The 24,102-nt window shown below is 31.5% G+C and overlaps 1 protein-coding gene across 4 annotated transcripts in view; it reads right to left on the bottom strand.

The window, feature by feature from the left end:
• Nucleotides 1–24,102, bottom strand: part of LOC100569551 — a 171,459-nt gene that overhangs the window by 120,765 nt on the left and 26,592 nt on the right. For 2 of the 4 annotated variants that reach the window (XM_029489649.1, XM_029489648.1), the window contains exon 2: nucleotides 6,670–6,738. The exons of the other annotated variants lie outside the window; for them this stretch is intronic. The gene's annotated coding sequence lies outside the window, so the exon portion shown is untranslated. The remainder of the gene's footprint in view (nucleotides 1–6,669; nucleotides 6,739–24,102) is intronic. 4 annotated transcript variants of the gene reach the window in all.

The raw sequence follows: 24,102 nt of genomic DNA, 5'->3' as shown, positions 1-24,102 counted from the left end.
AAAATATATTAACGCGTGTCGTATGTAGATTGGCCTCGGCGCGTAGGTACTTATCCACCCACCTCTAATACCCATTATAATTCCGGCGGCTTTTATGCAATAATCGTGAAACGCGATTCGGGCGCAATTTATACGATAATCACCAAACGCAGCTAGAGAGGGAGAGAGATAGATAGAGAGAGAGAGAGAGAGATGCCTTATCTCGCCGTGTTGTTGTTATATACTTAACCTTTTCCCGATGATTCCGGGTCAGCCTTGGGGTAGGTGGTTGGGGAAGTACCTATACCTGGACGCGAGCGTGCTACGGGGTTTGGTTTTTATCCGTGCGCGCGCTGTTAAATTAAACGGTAATCAAGCAAGATAGATCGCTCACGGCAAGCGGTCATATATTACATTATTATACTTATACCCCTGTATGTGTGTGTGTGTGTAGGGTCGGACACGCCCGCATAATGTCTTAATCGTTAAAAAGTCGCCAGGCCAAATAAACACGTATTTGCACGCGCGGTCAGCCGCCAACGGTATATTATACTTACATAATATTAAAATATAATATATACATATTATATTGGATTATAATATTACAATATATATTATCGTATGGGTACGAGGCCGCTGCCGCTGCAATTGGTCGCACGCAATCACTTCGGACTACAACCACGACTGTACGATGATGAATATTTCGGTCACTCACCGTATAATAATAATATATTACAATACAATATAAATGTGTGTGTGTGCGCTTGGCGTATATTTAAATTTCCGCACACCTATTACGACAACTATGACGACGACGACGGCGGCGGCGGCGACGAGGCATGTGTACAGGTATTATATACCGCCTCACACCCCGGAGGTACAACCCTCGAACGTGTAAACGAGGGGTGTGCTGGGGGAGGGGTTGGAGGTCGTGGTTGGAGGTGACGGGAGGAAAGTGTGTATATATATATATATATATGTGTATTATAATGTATGTATGGTATAGCGTGACCGGAGGCGTACGATTTATCATGTCCCGTTACACTACCACCGCAGACCGCGATCATAGTGGTGTGGTAGTGGCGGAGGTGACGTGTGTGCGTGCGGCGGAGGGCAACGGGAATACTACGCTCGCACTAGTTTTGTTTTTTTTTTTCGAAAATTTTCCGGTTTTTCATAAACAACATATACATATATTACTATGTATTATATACACACGAAGGACGGAGGGACTCGGGCGATAGTAATATTTTATGAGGACCGAGGGTGGCGAATGAAAACGGCCTAAATAAAACAAAACGAAAAACCAGAACCCAATCCTATGCACATATTATTATTATTACTACTATATACCTACACCGAATAATACATACACTGCACTACAACTTACAATAATACTAATCATAATAATAATAATGATGATTATAATGGTAACAACAATAACGCGAAACGAGCGTACCTACATAATATTATAAAATAATATAGGATTTCGCCACCACCGCTGTGGGATTCCAACGAAAACGCCCCGACGGATTCATTAAGTTCGCGCGGGCCGCAGTCGTATATTGTCGTATTGTTATTCCGCCACACCACGCCCTTACAAATCGTTCGTCTTTTGAATTATTACAACGATATCGAGAATGACGAGCGAGAACAGCTGTGGGTTTACGGTGGGGAATTTTTTTCCATCTCACCGGTGGATAAATCGTTTGCCGTACCGTCGTAGCGCCGTGGGCTAGGCACACGTCATGATATTCGCTATATATTATTATAATAATATAATTTTATGTTTTGTTTTCGCGATGGATTTGAGCGAGCACATTGACGTAGATATAGCAACGACGATAATGTCGTCACGCATAGACCGGATGGGGAATCGATATCCCCCGGAAGTAACGAAATCCCGGTTACAAGCTCATCGAAGCCGTCACCACCGCCGAACGTAGACTGAATGAAGTACGTGAAGGGAAAACGCAGAATTTTGAGCTTTTAAGTTACATTTTGTGGTAAACAGACACCGAGCGACGTTTATAATGTTATATAGAACGCGTTGTAGTATTTTTGATACTGTTATATTAATAATATAACCACCCACCGGGCTGATAATATCGGCTGATCTTTATCTTTGATTAGTCACCCAATAAAATATAATTATTGAGCTACTCACGTTTAATATTAATTTTTTATTATGTATTGTAAAGTAATGACAATATAATATAGTCGATGAGTTTACATTGTGCTATAGTGATATGAAACATATCAGAACGCGCGTAAAAGGATTAATTTTTGCATGAAGAAGGGTTATTTATTACGTCACACAAAAACGAGAACATTTCATGAAGTTGACGCCGAAACCGCATGACGCGTGTCTCTGTCGTAAACATGGCACATCTGCGTTCAGCAGAACTAATCTTGTGTTGTAAACTCAAACATTATTGTCAGTTTATTAATCTGTTATCGAATTTAAAGGAATATTTATATTATTTAGCGCATCACGAAGTATTGATATTAACATTTTAAAACAAGTCGAGAGAATTTGAAAATTATTGTAATATTTTATATAGCTGTTACTCGCTCAAAATTAAAATATCAACAAAAACCTACAATCTGGAAAGTTTTCTTACTTTTACGTTTGATCAGTAGCGTATTTAGACCAGGGCCACCGGGGCCCCCAAAAGTGTGTCCAAGTAGGGTGGCCACAGGAAATTTATTATTACATTAAAAAAAATATTATTCTTATTTTTTTTTTTAAATATTGTATTTATGTGTTGATTATAATTCGATATGAAACATAGAAAATAATTTAGTGATGGCATTTATTATCTTGTATATAATGTTATTCGTCATTGGTTTTTCAAACGGGCGGTTTGTTATAAAAATAAATTAAGTATATTATAAAAACAACGCTTGTACGCAGTAATTGTAGCACAACTATTATCAGTATATTATTTCATAAATATTATTTCATCAATAATATTGCAGCTCTATAATCTGTTGATGAACATATTGTGATTTGTACGTCGTCGTCTCCTTACAATGCTTATAATTATTATTAGCTTCTAGAGTCACATCACTATTTAATAATTAATATTTGTAATATAATGATTGATACTGATCTGAAAGAAGAATCTTCCTACAAACCGCATTTAACTCCGTTTTTTTTATTTTATTTCAAATAAAGGTAAACCTAATATAGTTTGCACAAAAAGCTTGAAATTGTAATCATTTTGAAGACATATTATAAAGTTTGAGATTAAAACATTGAAAAACGTAGTTCAACACGGCCTTTAGAATATTACCCTCTAATAGTAAACAAAAAAAATAAACAGATTTTTGTTGATCTACAGAACGGGATAATTATTCACGTAGAATGTATTTTTGTAGACAAAATTACAATGGTATGGTATCCTTAAAGATGGCCTTTGTCTCTTATAGGCCACCAAGTTTCTCGCTACACCACTGCGTTTGATTATAATAATATGTCGATTCACATTTCGCTTTAATATTAAATCTAACAACACCAAATTGATTCCGCTGAACCAAAATGTTCATTGTCTTATGAATTTACGTTTGTAAGGCGGAAACAATACATCCGCGTACACAACTTGTTCTCGTAATTGCGAACGTTGTTAGAATATTATTGTGACGGTAAAAAAAAATCAAACCTAGTTTCACATTAATAATTTATTGAAGTCTCTGCAAACGATAATATCCATAAATTACGAAATAAAAACTATAAACAAAACGGTCGTGTGGTTGTACGAACAATGAAAAACAAAATATGTATCGATAGCGCTCTTAGTAACTGCCCACTGAAAAAAATAAAACCTTTTTGCATCGCATCATTTTAAAGAAATCGGTGTGCAATATTATTCCGTGAACACTTCCCAAGCCAAGCAAGTTCGTTTTTGTTTTTAAAACTTTTTCCAACGCATTCCTTATCGTCAATTAATAAAAAGAAAAAAAAACTGTCGAAGAATAATCACAATTATTCTTGGAAAACATAAATTGTTACAACCATTTCTAACACAATATATATTTAATAAAAAATATTCGAGAATAGTCGAATAGACTGTTGCGCGAATACTTAACAAGACAATAATATAGTTGTAGACTGAATTTCTGCGATGTCCGATGACTTTGAGTTCAATATGTACAAGCAGAGCAAGCGTGAAATATTATTTCTATATAACATCATAATACACTCGCAGCGGAAAAAGCATAATATTTTATTCACGCGTTATTGGGTCGGATTTCACAAATTTCAAGTAAATCAAAATAGTTTTCCCGCGGTGTAAGATGAAAATATTTACAAAATCGAAATAGTTACGACGATATCATTAACTATGATAATATAGCGGGTACCTTTAATTTATACAACACAGGTAATGATGTATATCATAATATTTTCTGGACAATATTTACGCGCGTGCAAGGAGTGATGTTTTCTCTACTGCTGCAGGTCATCCGGTCATCAGTATACGTGGAATAAAAAAAAATATTATGCGTATAACATAGAAAAATATAAAAACGAACAGCGTTTTTCTATAATAATTTCCGCATAATAACGCAAATTGCATACACTACGGCGCATGTACAGAGGGAAATATAATATACTGTGTACAATATATGATTTACCGCGGCGTTTGATCGCCGCACGAAATTGTATGGGTCGGCCGACCCACGCACCTGCACCCCTATAATTTTCTCCGGGGAGGAAGCGGCTTCTTATCGCTGCACAGCCCCCAGCGGTCGTGTAGATTCGTATCAAGCGCACACACACGCAAAAAAAGCACTACTCACTTCGGCCAAATTATATACACACGGGCCTACGTGTGGCGTCCTGTTTATTACGTTTCACTTTAGTTTACGGCCTCTGTGTGGCACGTTGGAGCACGCGTCATTATATTTTACATTCGGAAAATTAAAATTGCGAGACACATATTTAGTGTGCGGAGCGTTTACGAAACTATCGGAAAACTAAAGTAATACCTATAGGGCGAACGCACTGTACGAAAATATTGCAGGTCTCATAACGTGATGTCATAATCATATAAAATCTCAATGTCTATCGCCTAAAATACAGTTTAATATTTTGGAGTGTGAAAGTATAAATCGAAAACAATATAATATGCACGTGTCCTTGTAACGCGTATAACATTGTTTAACAGATCATATAATAATATATTATAAATCAAATCCCAAAGGGACGTTTTAAACAAACGTACAACATAACTTTTGAAACACAACTTTATTACCCATGTGGCCATGTTACGCTTTCAAAGTCGATGGAGAATTTAAATTTGACTGTTAATACAATGCTGTATTGTCATTGGTGGTTATTTTTTGTAAATTGAGGTATATATCGGCGCAACAACTATAGGGTACAACCTCGGGGTACACAATATTATAATATAGCGACCTGGAAAATCCAAATAGCTTGCCTCTATTTCTGAGAATATCATCGTAAAATACCGTGAAAATGAACACACAATATTATAGTATTATTAGAATAACGTGTACCTATATTGACTATACAAGACGCCGTGTGATCGTATAATATTATTATACTAATACAAAATTATATAATACCAAAATGTATAATATTAATGAAATCAGAAAAATGTAGTCGTTGACGGTGTCGAAACCAGAACTAAAACTTCGTATCGAACATTTGAAACTCTAAAGCGTACATTGATATTGCCTATACCCAAGGTAGTTGTTAAGACTTAAGGAATTAGAAGTTTTATTATAAATAAGAAAAGATTGTGAACATAATACATTTATATGTATATTGTATATGCACGTGTGTGTGTGTGTGTGTGTGTTTGTGTGTTTGTAATATTACTTATATATGAATACAACTTTATTCACGATTTTGACAACCGTTCACACCCTCCCACACTGTTTTAGGGCTTGTTGTGCCAACAGAGGTACGATATGTATAGGCGGACACGTCTTCAGCTTACGAATTTAATGAACAAAGTATCATATGACTATAACAATACGATAGCGGTAAATATTAAATATCTTAACACCATTAATCATAATGGCATTACAATACATTGTGTCATGGTGAAAAACTATTGCTTAAAATATTCTTATACGAAATTATTGCGTTTTCATTTCACCTGCAGTCGTGATGGACGAATAGAAATGTACACCGTCAATCACGAGCATTGTACACTGTTGTACAAACAAATAGTGTTGGGACGTGATTGAACTTGAAGTTTATTAGTTGCCCGGCCATTGTTGTTATCGCCGTTCATAAATCATAACGAGTATAACGATTAAAATAATAAAAGTAACCGTAGGTATATATACCAAACCGTCGTGACAAAGGGCCAGCCGCTGTCATACTAGAGCAATAATTTACGAATACGACGATCGATTCACTTGCCTTCCCTGTAATTATTTTAATAATTATTATGTTTGGACTACAGCAGCTGAGACTAATTGATACGTGTGTTAATGACAGATGTTATCATACAGCATAGTCGCTTAAGTATGTCCTTATTCCTTAATTCAAACGATTTCGAGCAACAGACATACTGAAAATATAAACAACACATTAATCTCGTGAACTTATAGTCTCATTTTTCTAAGTGTAATAAGTTTATATACGCTGCGAAGAAAAAATACAAAGCACATAAAAAGTTGACGAAAACAAGAAGCATTTTTTTCTCTTACGCCTTTTGTTTTTTTGCGTTGCCTCCGCATCCACGCCAGTGCTGCCAACACAATTGTTGAATGTACCATCTACAATAGTAATAAAGACATTTTTTTTTTGTATGCAAAAAATGTTCAAAGTATATTTTAATTGTCAATATAAGAAAAAAAAACTGGATCAAATACAAAGACCGGATACTTGGCGTTTGACACTCGTTTCGCTTCGCCCACCTCGTCATAACATTTCTATTGAATGTTTTCTAAATTACCATATTATAATGTATTAAAAATTTAAAAGTAATAATAACTCTGAATCAAAATCGTTGATAATGTGTTGACAATTGACATATTTTAATGTGCTGTATACAATATACATATTATCATCTTAATAACATGGTACACGTACAATTTATTTTATCTTATAAAATATTCTCTCGAAAACTAATATCAACTATGTTATTAAAACTATAGTAAACTATGGTATTCACAGTCTAACCAAAATGCTCATTTGAAATTCAAGTGTACAATAGTTATATAACTATTACAAAACGTATCTTATTGTCGTTCAATACTGTGTAATACTCCAGTTACACACACTGTATTGTAGGTACCTATGCGTATAGTTTAGAGTTGATGGTAAAAATCCGATTATAAGACTAACTTGCACTCTGCAGTTGCACAGACAATTTTTGATGGGTATATATATATTGTAAAGTTACATGGACTTCGATAATAATAATTGCTGTTTCGCGATTTATAAGTCGTGATTAAACGAAAACTTCTCGAGGACTGTGATTTAAAAACGGAAATTCGATTTTATGTAGGTACAGAAAAAAAAAAAGGAAAAAGAATTGAAAGTACGAAACCGACCTATACATGTAACCGCCCGAACGTCATTAAGATGGGGTGGATCGTGATTTGCGTGTAACATTAAATCCACTGTTTTAAACGGAACTGAAATGTTTCATGGTGCAAAATATACTGTGTATGTACAACTGGTAAATGTAAATTGCAATGAAGGGAAAAAATTGAAAATCGTTCCCCAAAGATTACATGCAGTAAAAAGAGTAAAATATAGTGGTCGTGATTTCGGAGCAGGTACAAGAACATACGCATTATTGTTGGGCGTAGCTAAAGTACCCATTATAGCGATTTCAAGCAATAAAAACTTTAATTATGAAACTTGAATAATATAATATAATAATATATAATTTTAGGCACATATTATGCAAACTATGAAAGTAATTTAGGATACCCGGATGATATTATCATAAGATGGGTTTCACTATCCTAAAAAAGCATGTGATTTGGTGGATTTGAGTGGTAATCAAAACGATTATAGATATTTTATTTTAACGCCATTTATTTATGTAATATTATAACGACGATTGATTGCCAATGTCCGTCCGTTTGTAAACATTTAGAAAAATAAAGTTCTTTTTTTACGAGGCGCAAAACTCACGGAAATAATAATATACAAACGTTTTTTACATTTTTTTTTTTGTACATTCGTTTATTTAATGACTTGCCAATTAAAGTTTTAGACTTCAAACGAGCAGTTTGAAAATTATCGCCTCGTTCATTTGAATAAGTAAAAAAAAAAACAACTGATCATTAAATTCGAGTCAAAAGTTCGAAAACTGTGTGAATCGATACGCGCATATTCTATTTTATTTCGAATAAGAAAAATGTAAGAGTTTTTCACCTGGATATGATTTTTTTTTATTATTATCACATTACGTTGACTATAAATTATTACGAAATTTATTATATATACAGGTAGAACTAAAAATAACACAATTTAAAATACATTTTTACTAATAACGTGCGATTGGAAAATGACGTGGGTAGATAATAATTATTATTAAGCGTACGCGCGGTTTTTAGATGTTTATACCATCACGATGTTGATTATGAAGTTATTTTTTATTTAGGTTATATTCATTTATTAGTCTAAAATATTATCTAGGTACCCATTACATATACCCACTCATCGTCTCATCACGAACGCTTAGGATGGAGTAGAAACATTAAGCAGTTAGACTCAGAGCAACATTTACAATCTAGCTTATTATAAAATAATAATCATAATTTATAGTTTGTTTTTGTCACAGCAGCGTAAGTTCTTAGAAAAGTACATACTTTATAATGGATTAGGTTTACATAATATTATTAATATTTAATACTGATGATGATTTCAGTAAATATGAAGTTATAAGACGGTATACGAGGATAACATTCGTCTAAAAAGGTAGCCACTAGCCGAAAATGGGTATAATTCTGAGACACAAAAATATATTTAATATTTACACCGATTGTCATAACCGAAATCAGTGGAACGAATCAAGCGTGTGCGCAGCATAATATGCCTCGTTATTTTATTTTATAGAACAAAGGTAATCGATGTTTTTAATAACAATGTTCTCCCCCTCCGCATTGTTCTATGGGTCTACGTCAGAATAAAAAATCTGATTTTTTATTTTTAGAAAAAAATAGAATTACAATAATAATATAATAATCTGATAATATTACAAATTATGATGTTTTATGATTTATTATTTTTGTGTTGAAAATTATAATCTATAAACATTCACTGGGTGTGACTAATGCGAATGTATATGGCATCGTATAAGAGCCGATTTTGACCGTCGACTAAAATCCGGACAATAGCTGATAATAGTATACAACGCGGTAATCGCGGCTGACCGACCAGCATGACCAGCAAACTTTCAAAGGTCCAGTATGATATAATATATTTTTTTTATTTATATACCTTCAGCAGCTTTCATATACAAACCGATACGACTGGTATCAATATAAAATAATATATATATATAATATATATATATATTATATATTATACACACATTCCATTTCTCTTATACGATACCATATATTATTATTGTATACACGATTATTCTTTTAAATTATATTTTTATCGTTCACCCTCGACAAAAGGTCACGAGCCTTTCGAACGCACATATAACACTACAACGGTATAGTACAAAAGTTAATTGTACCAAGGGATTCACAGTGTATTTTGTCAAAAACAGATAAATTATTTGCACTGGCAATAAAACTATACGTATACAGTACAAACTGCAACATAATATATATATATTATAATTATCTAGGCTTCCAATATTTTAATTTGAAAATATTTTTTTTTGCTGAAGCGAAATGGTCGGTAATAAAATAAATTACCTAACTAAATATTGTAGAAACTTATTTTCATTTTTAACGTTTTTAAAAAATAATTCGGTATGATGAATATATTTTATGAGAACAATAATTGTTTTCATTCTGCACACAGACAAAACAAAACGAAACAAAACAAATCGTAATAATAAGCTGCGCATATTAATATATTATTATTATAAGCGGGCCATAACATATTTTACAATTTTTACACACGCGCATACGCATTGTCGTACGAACTTTTACAATACCATCCATTACAATTTACTAAAAATAAAACAATTAAAACCTAGGTACATAAATAATTTTTGTTTGCCAAAATATTTGAAATATTTGTAATACATTATTCTCGGTAATACGCATTTGTAGACAAAATAATATATAATAATATTATGTAAACAGCAATAGGCAAATGAATAATTTATAATCAGGTGCTACCTAAGTGGTCGAGCGTCTATTTATATTTAAAATCTTTGAAAATAAAGTAATCGAAAAATGCTTCCGTGGTCAAGCCTTTTACTTGCTCACGTTTTATTCAACATTTCGATGTTTGTATTCGCCGTATTCACCGAAAATACTCAGCGATTCAAAGGAAATAAAAAATACCTGTTTTAAAGTACAATCTGCGTTCGATATTGTAAAATATATATTATACTGCAGAGGTGCTGCATAAAACTTTTATACATCCTAGTTTCCTGCCCCTACGGCGAGAAAAAATAATAACGTTTCCGAAGAAAAAAAAATATGATCACAATAGATATATAACGGATAGGCAATCTAAAATTCCGTTTGGAATCAGAATATTATTATAATTATTACATAGATTTCCAATTTCAAAAGCCGTCAAATATAGTAATAAATATCAATTCCTAGTAATAATAATTGTTGTGAACAAATAGTATGTAGGTACCTATAGTTATAAATTATAATAATAAAATGCCAACCGCCGAAACTCGATCAAACATTAATTCATCGTACAAAATTAAAATTCTGAAAACACGATTAAAGCATGCGCAAAAACTAATGTGCATTATGGCGGGGGTAAATATTTGCTTAATAATAATAATAGTAATAATTAATAATAATGCATCGAGCACACAATATTATGATGCGTTTCGCCGTAGATATAATCGTGAGCGATGATGTTAATCGATAATAATATAATTGTTGCGGTTGAATTTTAAATTCCCATCGGTTTTACTGTATCGGAGAGCCGTGGAAGTGCAGGTGGCGGCAGTTTTAACAGCGAATAAAGAACAAATCGATTTGGTGCGATTCAACGATACGAATATATACACAAATTCATAATAAATAATATTATGGCATTGTGTGAACGGTTATCGTGAAATATGGAGAGACATGACAGTCGCAGTATCATTATCGACGTCCACGAGGGCGTTGTTGTGGACGGGGTTTAAAACAATCGCAAATTGTTGGTGAAAATAACAATAACGATAACAATAATAATAATAATAATAACCATAACAATCGGGAGTGGGTTATGGTTGCTGGAGCCTTAGATAAAATGTCAAAGATACATCTCTATAATATACTTTATTGGTTAATTTATAAAAATGTGTGTGTAATACTTCAGTTGCTAACTTACAGTAGTAATAATATAATGGGTACCTAATATATTTTATACGATTCTGGATAATCAATTGAGTTCAGATATTGTGTACCTCTGCAATAAACTCAGATAATAATATATGGCTTGTCGTTGCTGAAAATGATTTTTAAACCCCATTGTTTCTCGTTTTATTATTTTAGTTTAATATAATATATTGCTAAAGTGCTGTGGCTGGATCGTTTCTGCAGCGACAAATGAACAAGTATTTTTATTATTCTATTAGCATGTTTGCTAATAGAAATAACAATAAAAAATGTTTAATATATTACAATATTATTATAACTCAAAACTTTTGACGACTACACTTAGTGGTCGGATAAAAAATTCAGTTCTAAGAATTGCACCTACGTAATTTGTGGTTTTATACTTGGATTTTAAGAAAAAAATAATACGAGTTTTATAATATAAAAAATTCATAGGTACGAACACACAATGTAAACAAACAATTAAAAAGTAAGCTATAAATAAGCTGAAACGAAAAATGTCGTGTCTCTAATATTCTACTACTTACGTTATACAAATATAAAATACGTATTTATCTCCGTATTAATTTGGCTGATATAGTGTAATTTAGAAAAACATATTGAATGTTATCATCCGAACTATATTCATCACTTTTTTTAAAACTTTACGATGTAATACAATATTTTATATTTATATGACTTATAGGTGCAGCTGTACGAAACCATACGACCGGCTCTCGTTTTTTATCATTCCTAAAATATATGGCCCTGATATTAATGATATACGATAGCATATATTTTTATTGGCCTATAATTTGCAGTCAACGTTTCTGGGGTAGGTACCTCTATACCTATAGTTATGAGTTTATGACGATCGATTATCGATGGTGATAAAAAACCCCTATCACATGCTCCGCCAAAGGTTTTCCAGAGACGTTTAATTGGGACCTGGCCATAAACCGCGGGAAAATGGATGAGAATGAGGTGGGCACTCCGCGTGTGACAGATTACATTTGAATAATGCTAATCGGTCGTCCCCCACGCACACGACGCCATTGTTCGCGTTTTCCGATATTATTTTTGATTTCCTCGATTTACGAGTAAGTATTCTATATGTACAACAATATAATATATTTTTATTATGTGCGTGTTTTGATGTGCGAACCTAACTGTGAATTAATATAGTATGAAGTAAACAGTGCGCGTGGAGTTGTTTGTGCAGATTTGTCGATAAAACGAAATAAACATACCTACCTACCTATCACAGCTCGACAGCCGTATAGTAAAATGTATTATTATTTATTATACTAACTATAATACCATATAGTTGTCGTTTTGCATATTTTTCGGGTCCAAATATTATTATAATACTCCACACATAATATATAGTGTGGATAGTAACTGGCATTTATTCACAGAATAAATTGTACCATGAATATATTATTGTTCGATAATAATACTCAGAGTAACACATAATAATTAATAACTATATACAATACAAAATATACAATATATTTTAAACTATAATAATATAATATTCCCGAGAGTATGGTATACAGATATTATGCTTATTGTAAAGTAATGGTAAAAAAGACTTTAACATTATCATTGATAATAATTACTAAACGTATCCTGTTACCTGTCAATTAATAAAATCTGAAATATTTCAGTAAAACTTTTCATTGAAATATTTCATAATTTTATTTTCAACCGAAACTTTTAACTACTAATTGTATATTATTATGGTTATATTTATAAAAATCTGTCAAGAAAAAAATTTAAAAGTATAGCAACACGAATTTTGCATAAACTAAATCTTAAAGTTTTGAACCTCTAACTCATTTAAACAAAAAAAAAAATAAAGAACAAGCGCCTTGAAAAGTGCCTATATTATAATATATAGGTATCGGATACGAAGTTGACGAACGATTATTGTTTTTGTAACCATGAAAATAATTATCGAATGCTCGTATTGCGGTAAAAAATTGCCCTTTAAACCTCTTTCCCCGTATATTACAGAATTCGGTTTCTCAATCATTAAATACATGCATACGATTTCACTCTGACCTCCCAACCACCCAACCATTATCCACAAAACTAATTTTGTAAAATAAATTTAGGTACCCAAAATGTTTGTTTACCTATTGCCCTTCTTCCATTATACGTCATATAATATATATATTTCTATTTTTGAGTTTGTCTTTGTATGGCATTGATGGCTATTTAGCTAGCTAATTGTATATTATAATATGTCTATAATAATTTATATTATTATTTTATTTTATTTAATTTATTACGTGCGCTAAATATCTATAATATAGATTATTATTATGGGTCTATCCTTATGGCTGACGAACATAATATTTCACCTTTAGGTTTTTTCCCTGCGCTGGATTTCAACTTTCTTTATACGTTTTTAAATGAATCACTCGATAGAAAAAGATTACGAAATACGAATTTTCATTAAAATAAAATGTTTATTGTACTTAATTCACGTGTATTATGGGCTACAAATTTAGTCTGTACACACAAAAGTACGTACAGCAGACGTACACTGCGGTGTGCTTACAACACATTTAACGAAATTACATACCATTTTAGTCTATGTGCAAATAAACTTTTGAGTTTATATTTGTTGAAAACAAATTCTCTTAATGCTTTGCTCATAATATGGGGACAACGCGACCATACCCGCTGCCAAAAACGAAATCGAACGTTCTCTTTATTTATTTATTTCTTCTTGATTATAATATATTTTAATACATACTAAATCTGCTATGTCTTAGTTTAAATTTGAATGATGGTATAGAATGGATCCATAAAATAATACGGTCTACACACAATAGAAATGGCGTATAGAACGTATAAAACCAAAAACATATTACTTAACTCTGCGATGTAGTATGTAATGGTATACTAAGATTACTCACAATATAATATAGTGCTATATGTATATATATTATATACCTATATAACACTGCAGAGCAGGTAATATCAGAATTCAGGATATTATTCTACCACAATTCATTATCTACCTACTATGCATACGAATGTATGATAAACCGTAAACTACGATAGTACCTATTAAATATTTAAGTATGAATAAAACATGTATCTCATAAGAACTTGCATTTAACGAAAAAAAAAAAGTTTACATATTATTTATATAATAATATATTAATATACGGTTTACAATTTATTCTTTACAAGATGTATAATAATATGTGAGAGCAAAATACGCAATTCGATGGTTTTCGGTTAGGTTTTAACTATATAGGTATATAATATATGTACCCGAACTACTCGAAAATAATATATTATATATAAAAAAAAGCTTTTCGATCCTTTTATCAATATGTTTTAAACCTATACGTTCGTCGTCATTCCTATATTTAAATTATCCTACCGCAAGAATATACGCGAATTATCGGAGTCGATGATTCGATTTTTTGAAAAATATATGCTACACGTAATTTTTTAGCAGTGTGTATCTACAAAATTAGTTTTCATTGATAATAATTTAACAATAGCAGTAAAGCCGACAGATATGACAAGATTAGATGTTAGTTATATCTAAAAGTTTGATATTAATTTATATTCGTAATGTAACGCCAGAAACATAATGATATTATTTTGAACATGACAATATTGACCCCATGTCAATGTCATATTTTACTGAGCGGTTTCTTGTTATTTCGGTCTGGCCTTATTAAAACGTCGATGTTAAATAAACATAAAAATGAAAAGAAGACTATACAAAAAAACTAATTTTATTTTTTTTTTTTTTATTTAAATAAAAAGAACACTGTTCACTAAAATCATCCTAAAACATTGTTTTATTTCCTATCAGCTGTGTTATAACTAACAGCAGGCTCTGAACATCATAATTATCCGATTCCCTCGAAATTTTATATTTTATCAATGTATTTAAAATAAAATATTTTTTTAAAACAAACTATTTTAATTTAAAAAAAATAGCAATAGAAAAATAAATTACAATACCTATCACAATAAAACAGAAAATCTGTAACATTTATGCTAACCAATATTTATTAATATGATCTAAATATTATTATTTTTAAGCATTACACAAATCATTTAAGTTTTAATGCATTGCACTTTGTTCATAAATAGGTACCTAATAATAATATAATATCACGTATTTTTTTTATCTTTCTGATAAATAGGTTTCGTTTATAGGTTAGATTTACAAATGTTATGACTGAAATTTGTCGATTTATTCATTTTGTGAAACTGTTGTAAGAATAATATGTCATATTACAGTCAATAAATAGGTACTCGAATGTTTCAAAAATAAAATATTGGCCATTAAAATGTAGATACAATATTATAAATCATACATGGTTATAAATAACTACACTACGATATAATAATAATATATTGATAAACTACAACACTATGTGACATTTATGCATGTAATGATCCCGTACATAAACCCTCGTACCATTAATTTTTAAAACGCTGTGTTTAATTCAACAGAATTTTATCTTTTTCTTAGTATAAGTACCTATAGTAAAAGAGTGAATATATAATTGAAAAAGAAAGATATTAAACGCGGAGTTAAGTACGACAAGCCCCATAAACCTATTTTTGACATAAAATTGTCTTAAGTACGGGCATTAGAATAGGAATATATAATGATGATTATTAACGCGTTCCTCGATCAAGTTTTTATGCAACTATGGATAGTAAAATATTATATTATCATCCACTGCTTCAAAAACAAATTTAATATATATATATCATATTTACCTCACAATAAATATATGAAAAAAAGAGATTGGGCACGTGATATATAAAATGTTGTAACCGAGTGCGGTGAATAATTAATAGGGTTAAGCCGAATAAGTTTTAAAATAAAAATAAACAAACAGAACTAAAACGTATCTTCAATGAATATAATATCTTAAGTAGCTGGATGATTTAATTTGTATATATTTTTTTTCGGAAAGATAAGGCTTGGAACGTAACATTTGCTTAGTGTGCATGCGAGTATAAGGTTTAAGACGCTACCTAGTATTACATAAACGCCATCGCAGCCATTTCTGGTGTTTAACCAATTTTAACTCACTGATATTATTTTACCGCCGGGAATTAAACTACCAATCAGTAAGTGGTCTTGTAAACATAATTTTCGATTCGGTAGTTTAGCAAGTAATTAATAATAATTGTAGTGCGTCGCGGTGCTTGTATACACTTGGAAGTATTTTGCATTTTGAAAGAAAACCGTTCTTTTTAAAATATTATAATGTATAAGTCACGCTATGTTAAACATACATTTTTTATTCTATAAAGCACTTAAACGTTTATTGCTTACAACTATATTTAAAAACAGTGATAAAAATAACCAAAAGTCTTATTTTTTATAAGATATATCATTTGAAAATTGAAATAAATGATATAATAAATATTATTGTAATTATTAATTGATTTTTTTTTTTATTCTTTATTATTTAACTCGTGGCATCTTATTAGCGCCATTTAGTGTTTTTTACTATGTGGGAGGTTCTGTAGGTTTAAACACGTTTAACACAGTTTGGCAGATTTTTTTAGTGGGTACCCGTAAGTAACTGCCATGCCCGGGTGGGAGATGGCGGCAGTTCTCTCCGAACATCGTGAATTGTCGAAGAAAAATGCCCCCAGCGGCCGAGGTTTTGAACCGGCGTCGGTGCGCATCGCAACCGACGCCTTAGTCCGCTCGGCCACTTCGTCCCCCTATTAATTATTATATTTTATAATAAGGAATTACATATACAGTTTATCGGTGGCTCGGTACAGATAAATAATATATGCATAATGATTTTATTCTGATCATAAAATTTGATTAAGCTATATTAATGTGTATAATGTGTATGATTTAATTAAATAAATTATTTTACTGCAAAATATAGAGATGAAGTATGAAACATAGCAATAAATATTATATAAAGTAAGTATGTAACTTCCTATACCTATTGGTATATTTAGGTGCATAGTATTTTTTTCTATTTTCTTTGTCTATACATTCTTACATAATATTATTAGTAATGAATAATAATAAATATTCACAATTATTAAAATACAATTTTTATTTTTACATTTCTTAGTGTTATTGGAGATATCTGATACCTTATTATTATGATTTATATTTATTAGGGTGTGTATGTATATTATTATAGCATAACTTGTGTATTTGAATTGTGACGTAAATCTGTAAGTGAATTCTAATAATCCCTGATTGAATATTTTTTAATGTAAATTGATAACTATACTACCTATGTATCATAAATCATCTTAAACATTTTTCTCAAAATGATCGACAAATATGCTACACAAAACCAAAACACGTTCATCTTGTTGTCATATTTTTTATAAAAGTAAGTCCGGAACATTTAAGAAAATCCTACACACTAAATGAACTAAATCTCTCTTAATAACATACGGACCTAACCTAACCTAATCTAACATATTACCTAGTGCCAGTGGCGAACAATTGTTTATTTAATAAAAGAGTATTACTGCGATAAACAAACGTTGCACCTTTGATACTACCCAAGCATAATATATTAATATGTAATAATCATAATAATATAAATTCGAGTAAAATAAAACTATTATCACCACCACGTGTTAATTGTTTACAAATTCGTTTTGTAATTGAATGTTATAATTTATCAAAGCCAATTTCAGTCAAATTAAATCACCTGATGAAACAATTTTTCCGGTAGGTAGGTAATCACAAAACGTATTCACGGTTCGCATCGATTTTACAATAACCATAACAGCACTATACCTACTGCAGTATCAAACAATTTGTTTTTACAGTGTTAATCCCATTTAACCGCGAATATTGTTTCACGCTTTACAATAATATAAATATTTATGTGAAAAATAAACAACAACCATTAGCAGAAGATAATAGCCACGCAATGTCAGCGCAGTAAATGCAGTTCAGCCACCCCCGTAGTGATGGGGTAGGGCCCCAGGGGGTTGGGGAAGGTGAGGCCGAGCCCATGGTCAACTATGGCCAAGACGACGACGGCGGTGGTGGTTGTTAAACGAAATACATATTATATAATATAAACATAATATCATTATACTATATAATATATATATATGTATCATTATACGTAGGTAGGTACTTATATTATTATACACAACAATACCCACACACGCTTATACAGGTGGTATAGTGTCGGGTACACACCTTTAGCGGTGTGGGATTTGTGAGTTGGCCGGGGGAGGACAAAACGCTATCTGCAGAACTTCAGCACGTTTCAGGGATTAAGGGATTAGCACTATATTTCGTGTTCCGAGCGTTTATTGGTAGACAATTAGCTTTCTTTGTGTAGAGGTCCGCAAAGCTAGAGCCGCCCTCGGAATCGTTATCCCTTATAACGTTTTCGCTATACATAATAATAACAATAATAATAATAATAATAATAACGATAATATCATATAAATGACTTGACGTAGGTGTATATAATGTACCTACCCTTGCGTATATGATACACCGCGTACTGGTCGGCTTACGAATATTTTCGAACACATAGACAGGAGCGTATATAATAATGGACGCAACATCGTGATATGCCGACGTAATAGACGTCTATACATTTTTGTTTGGACAACAGTAAACGTAAATATTATACCATAGTAGGCTGGAAGTGCAAAAACAATAGATAATGAGAGACAGGTATATTGATTTAAAAATATCTCAAACAACCTACGATGGATATAGTGCTTATACAGTTATACTCTATTACTTATTAGTAAAATTAGTATTATTTATTTAATGGTAATACAAATAACACTATTCATATAATAGATATACCCATTATATTACCTTATAATAAAATAATAATAATTTTATTATTGTTATAAATATTATAATTTGTATAATAATTATGCCACACTCACATATTATATAAAACTAGTATAATACAATATCTGATAACGTATAAACTGTTTTAATAAACAAAATTATTATAATTTTAAAGCCTGTGACTATTCAGTGTTAGTCATGCCCATAGATTGTCCACTTGACGTTGTATTATGTGCACATAGTTTGGTGCTCTAGTTACTAGACTAGAGTCTAGTACATTAAAAAAAAATACTAAACGGACAATATGAAATGCAAAAATTAAAGATATTATATCTGCAGTATCATACATTCGATCCACCAGCTATGAGAATGTCCAATACGCATACACCCCTGAGGACTTACAATTGTGCATAAATTCACTATAAAACTAAAAAAAAAATGTACGATCTAATAAATTAATTTCAATTAGGATTCAAAAAATACAAATCATTATATGATATAATATATTTTATTATATAGATTACAGAGTTTAACCTTTTTCGAAAAGGACGCTAAGACTTCAGGATTTGTTGGGATAAAAATTGAGATCGAGAATCTAGCTATAACAATATCAAAAAAAAAAAAATTTTAAAAACAAATGACGTAAACTTGTGAGTTGTAGCACACAGTTACTCGGCAACGTGGTTATGAGAATGAGTCGAGGAGTGAGTCGTCGTCGTTTCAGGGGAGGTATTGTTTTGTTTTGTTCTATATTATCTTATTCTTAAGAAGAGAAAAGCAACCTCACGGTACTATTATTTTATTTTTGTGTCGCGTGCAAAAAAAAACTTTTATGACTGAATACGTCGAGTTTGCGCAATCATTTATTCCAAAACTTGTTTTAAACGAAAAACTTCTTCAGAAAAAATAAACTATGAATTTCCTCGCTAACAAACGTCATCGTGGCGACGACTTATTTACAGTTTTCTTAAAAAATTTTCTCATGAGATGCAGCAGAGATTTTTATAAGAATTACTGTGTTATATTTAAACTTGATGTCAAAATCTATTCGTTTTCGGGTAAATTTATGCATCTGTTTATTTAATTTATTAAAACTCTGGACAAGTTTATTAAATCATTACAAAATAAACGAGGACAATTTTCTAAAAATGTATATACCGAAATAGTTTTTCAACAAATTGAATTAATGAAAAATAAATTAATACTTACTAAATAATAACGTTAAAATATCTGGTTCAGATGCATATAGCTAAATAGTATAATATTTGTTATTTGCAAATCCATTATTGGAGATTATCAAGACGTTGTTCGTAAATCGTACCAGTTATTTATCAATAACTCACAAGTGTGCTAGTGTGCAAATAGTCTTTACAAATATTATACGTTTATCTGATGGATTAGTATATTAAAAGTAGGAACTTGCACAAAAAATTAAAAAATATAGATAAAATTATTTTGAATCGGTTTTGAAAAAATAATCTTGTACTGCTTTTAAATAACGGAGCGAGGTAGTATCTAAGCCGTGGGTATATACATTGAAATTTATCATTTGTTCACCGTGTAATTCAAAATGATGCCACGACTTCAAATAAATCCAATAAATAGCATTAAACCTTCACGTTGATTAGATTTACTTACATTTCTCGTTCCCCGCTTTTATATAAAATATTCAATTTAGATAATGTGTACGCTACACGCATATAGGGTGTGTATTGGCAGACTCATATTACGATGCACAATATATCCGACTATCGTATATGCGGTTCTCCAATCATGTATAACTTCAAAGAGAATAAAATGTTTCAAAAAGCTGAAACCTCCTCGTATATACGAGGGTCGACACGCACCCATACATTCGCACAATAACAATATTATCGTAAATTATAATATACATTATTATTGTTCTTTTGCGGCTATCGCGGGTATTCTGACACGCGTGTAGTGTCGGAATAAAAAAAAACCTCTAATATGGTGCAGATTTTATTATTATATTATTATTTCGACGAGTGCCGATACTCAGTCGAAACCGCAGCACGCGAGGGTATAAGTTTTCCCGAAGTCTGTACGAAAACGCGCAGTAAATAGGAAAGATTTCGGGTCGTCGATAATATTATCACGAGATAGAATTCCCCGGGAGTCCGATAGTGCTTTCGTACACCGCAATCGTATTTCACGCTCGTATCGTGGCTTTCGATCGGTCTCACGTTCTCATCTATCGGGATTTTCGCTCCCGGGCGAGAAGAAAAGCCCTTTGACCGAGCACGCGGTGTTCGCATATAGTTATCGCGCAGGTGTGCCCATCTGGGCTTGCCCTGATTTCGTGTGATATCAATATTATTATGTTATACAATATTATGATACTAATACACCGGCACCGTGTCTCGTCGTGTAGACAGTGATTGCCGCTCGACAGTCTACACTTTTTTACATCATCCCGAGTGCTGCAAGAGGAAAGCAGATATGACAACTTACGACCTCAAACCTACGGTACCCCAGGGTCCAATGACGATCGACGGTGATAACGCGGCGTATACACGCGTGAACTGTGGCGGGTGAGAGGGGGTTTCTGAAAATGAACACTGCCAAATTGTCCTTATCGTGTTTATATAGGTACCTATTGTATCGATCACAACTGTTTGAAGACTGAACGATTTTATTAATAATCACCATATTATTATTGTTATGTTTATAAATTATCATACCAATTGTTTATGAAAATTGGTTGTTGCTAATACATTATATTCGATTGACAGACACCAGGTCCAATTAATTGAGTCTAATTATTATTAACTTTAATTTCATCTTATAGTCATTATTGTCCAATATCAATCTAGTCTGACATTAATTGTTTAGTCCGATATTAATTTTTGTCCAATCAATATTGTCTAAGTATTTTAAGTCCATTCATTCCTCCATTCATCTATAAATTAAACATATCTGAACCGTAGGTACGTATATAACGAGGCGTGAGTGGAGACAGGTATTAACTTTTTTAATTTTATTTCACGGTGTTTTTTCACAGAGTTGGTGAAGTGATCTTTTCGGGATACATAATAGAAATATTAAACAAAATACATTTTTATTCTAAATATTTTTCGTTTTAATGTGGATTAGTGTGTATTTTAAACTGAAAAGATACAGCTTTCAGATAATAGTAATGCTTTCATATTTTCCTTTATAATGCCCATAGATTCTGATTATTTACTCAGCCATTCTTTAATTATCTATGCTAGGTTGCTTTTTTTTTTTTAAGTCTTTGTTTGTATCTTTAAAATTGAACCTAAATTATCAAAAATTATTATATACCTATCCCACCTACGTGAGTGAATGTATTATTTTTATTATTTTTTTGACAAGAGGACTATAAATTATAATGTTATATTATACTGTTATATATAGAGAGAAATGTAATTTTGGACGAGAGACACTTTGTTGCGGCCGTCGCGTCGCTGAGACGATCGCCAGACGTAAAATAATAATATGCATTGGGGAAAATGCTATAGTGTGTTGACGAAAACGACTACGACGATGACGGTTTACCTCGTGTAACCCTCGACTCGAGGCGACGGCGCGTGCGTATATAACTTTGTGACTCTAATGAGCGCTCTGGCAGATGATTAATGGGTTATTTGCACGCGTACTGATGCAGTGCAATCCTACGAGACGTCGCATATATGTCTATTGTATATATATATATTATATATAATATGTATGTATATTGTATGTATATATACTATATGAATATACGCGTATATTGTGATGGCGTCTACATGTTTATATGTATACTGTTAGACTGCTGGCAGTTATTGGACAAGACCATACTCACTGCAGGGACGTTTTTGTTGCGTCCTTATAAAAGGAAAAAAATAATAAATTTTCGTAATATGCTGTGGTTAATCTAGTGTCACACGAATTGCTTCTCTACCATAACTACATTATAGATGTGGATATTTTATCTATCTAGATTATGCGCATTTGATCGAGTTTGAAAAAAAATAATATTAAAAATTGTAAATCATTTGGAGCAGTTTATACAAGAAAATCGACGTTTCTGTAAGATTGGTAATTTATAATATTCAATTATTATTATTTATGGGCAATCCTTGTCATCAAATATTGGTTAACCGGTCGGTATTTGTATAACTAAGTTTTTTGTATACATAAATGTTTTTTACATTTTATATAATGATTACCTAGCTATATAATATTTTTAAATTTAACGAAGACTAAGTCAACAGACATAAAACTATAATATTATACTTGAACCATTTTTTAAAAGTGTTTAGTATTATTATTATTATTATTATTATCATCAAATATATTAAAATTACGTACTTATTAGGTACCTATAATATAAGTATTTACAATGTTTTAATTTTTAAATTCAAAAATGTATTTTAATATTTCGAAAATACGACCATTAATTATCCGTGTATTAAATTCTTTTAGTTGGTTTTTCCGAACCTACTCGGTTAAATATGAATATACTGTATACATAATTACATGTCATATGTAAATACATGTATTTCAAATAATAAATTGACTTAGAGACGTAAGAAATTATTTCCAAGTGTTTTTACAAGGAACCTGAGAATAATATTATTGCCGATGGCCGTCGATATAACCTACTTTTAGGAGTACCTAGCCTCTTGTCTCATTCTCGGAAAACTAGCAGAGCGTCGAATGTGATAATGGAAATGCTCAATCGAGATTCATTTCAGGGAAATTATTTGTTGTAATTCTGTCTGCTACATTTTAACACTATAAGTACTGAGCTGTGAATTTTCAAGTGACGTCGACGAAAACATTTTGGTCAACATTTACTGTCGACATTTTGT

Source organism: Acyrthosiphon pisum, chromosome A2 (assembly GCF_005508785.2).
Source record: "Acyrthosiphon pisum isolate AL4f chromosome A2, pea_aphid_22Mar2018_4r6ur, whole genome shotgun sequence".
NCBI lineage: Eukaryota > Metazoa > Arthropoda > Insecta > Hemiptera > Aphididae > Acyrthosiphon > Acyrthosiphon pisum.
The sequence above is the reverse complement of the archived record's forward strand: the minus strand, read 5'-3'. Positions and strand labels throughout refer to the sequence as shown.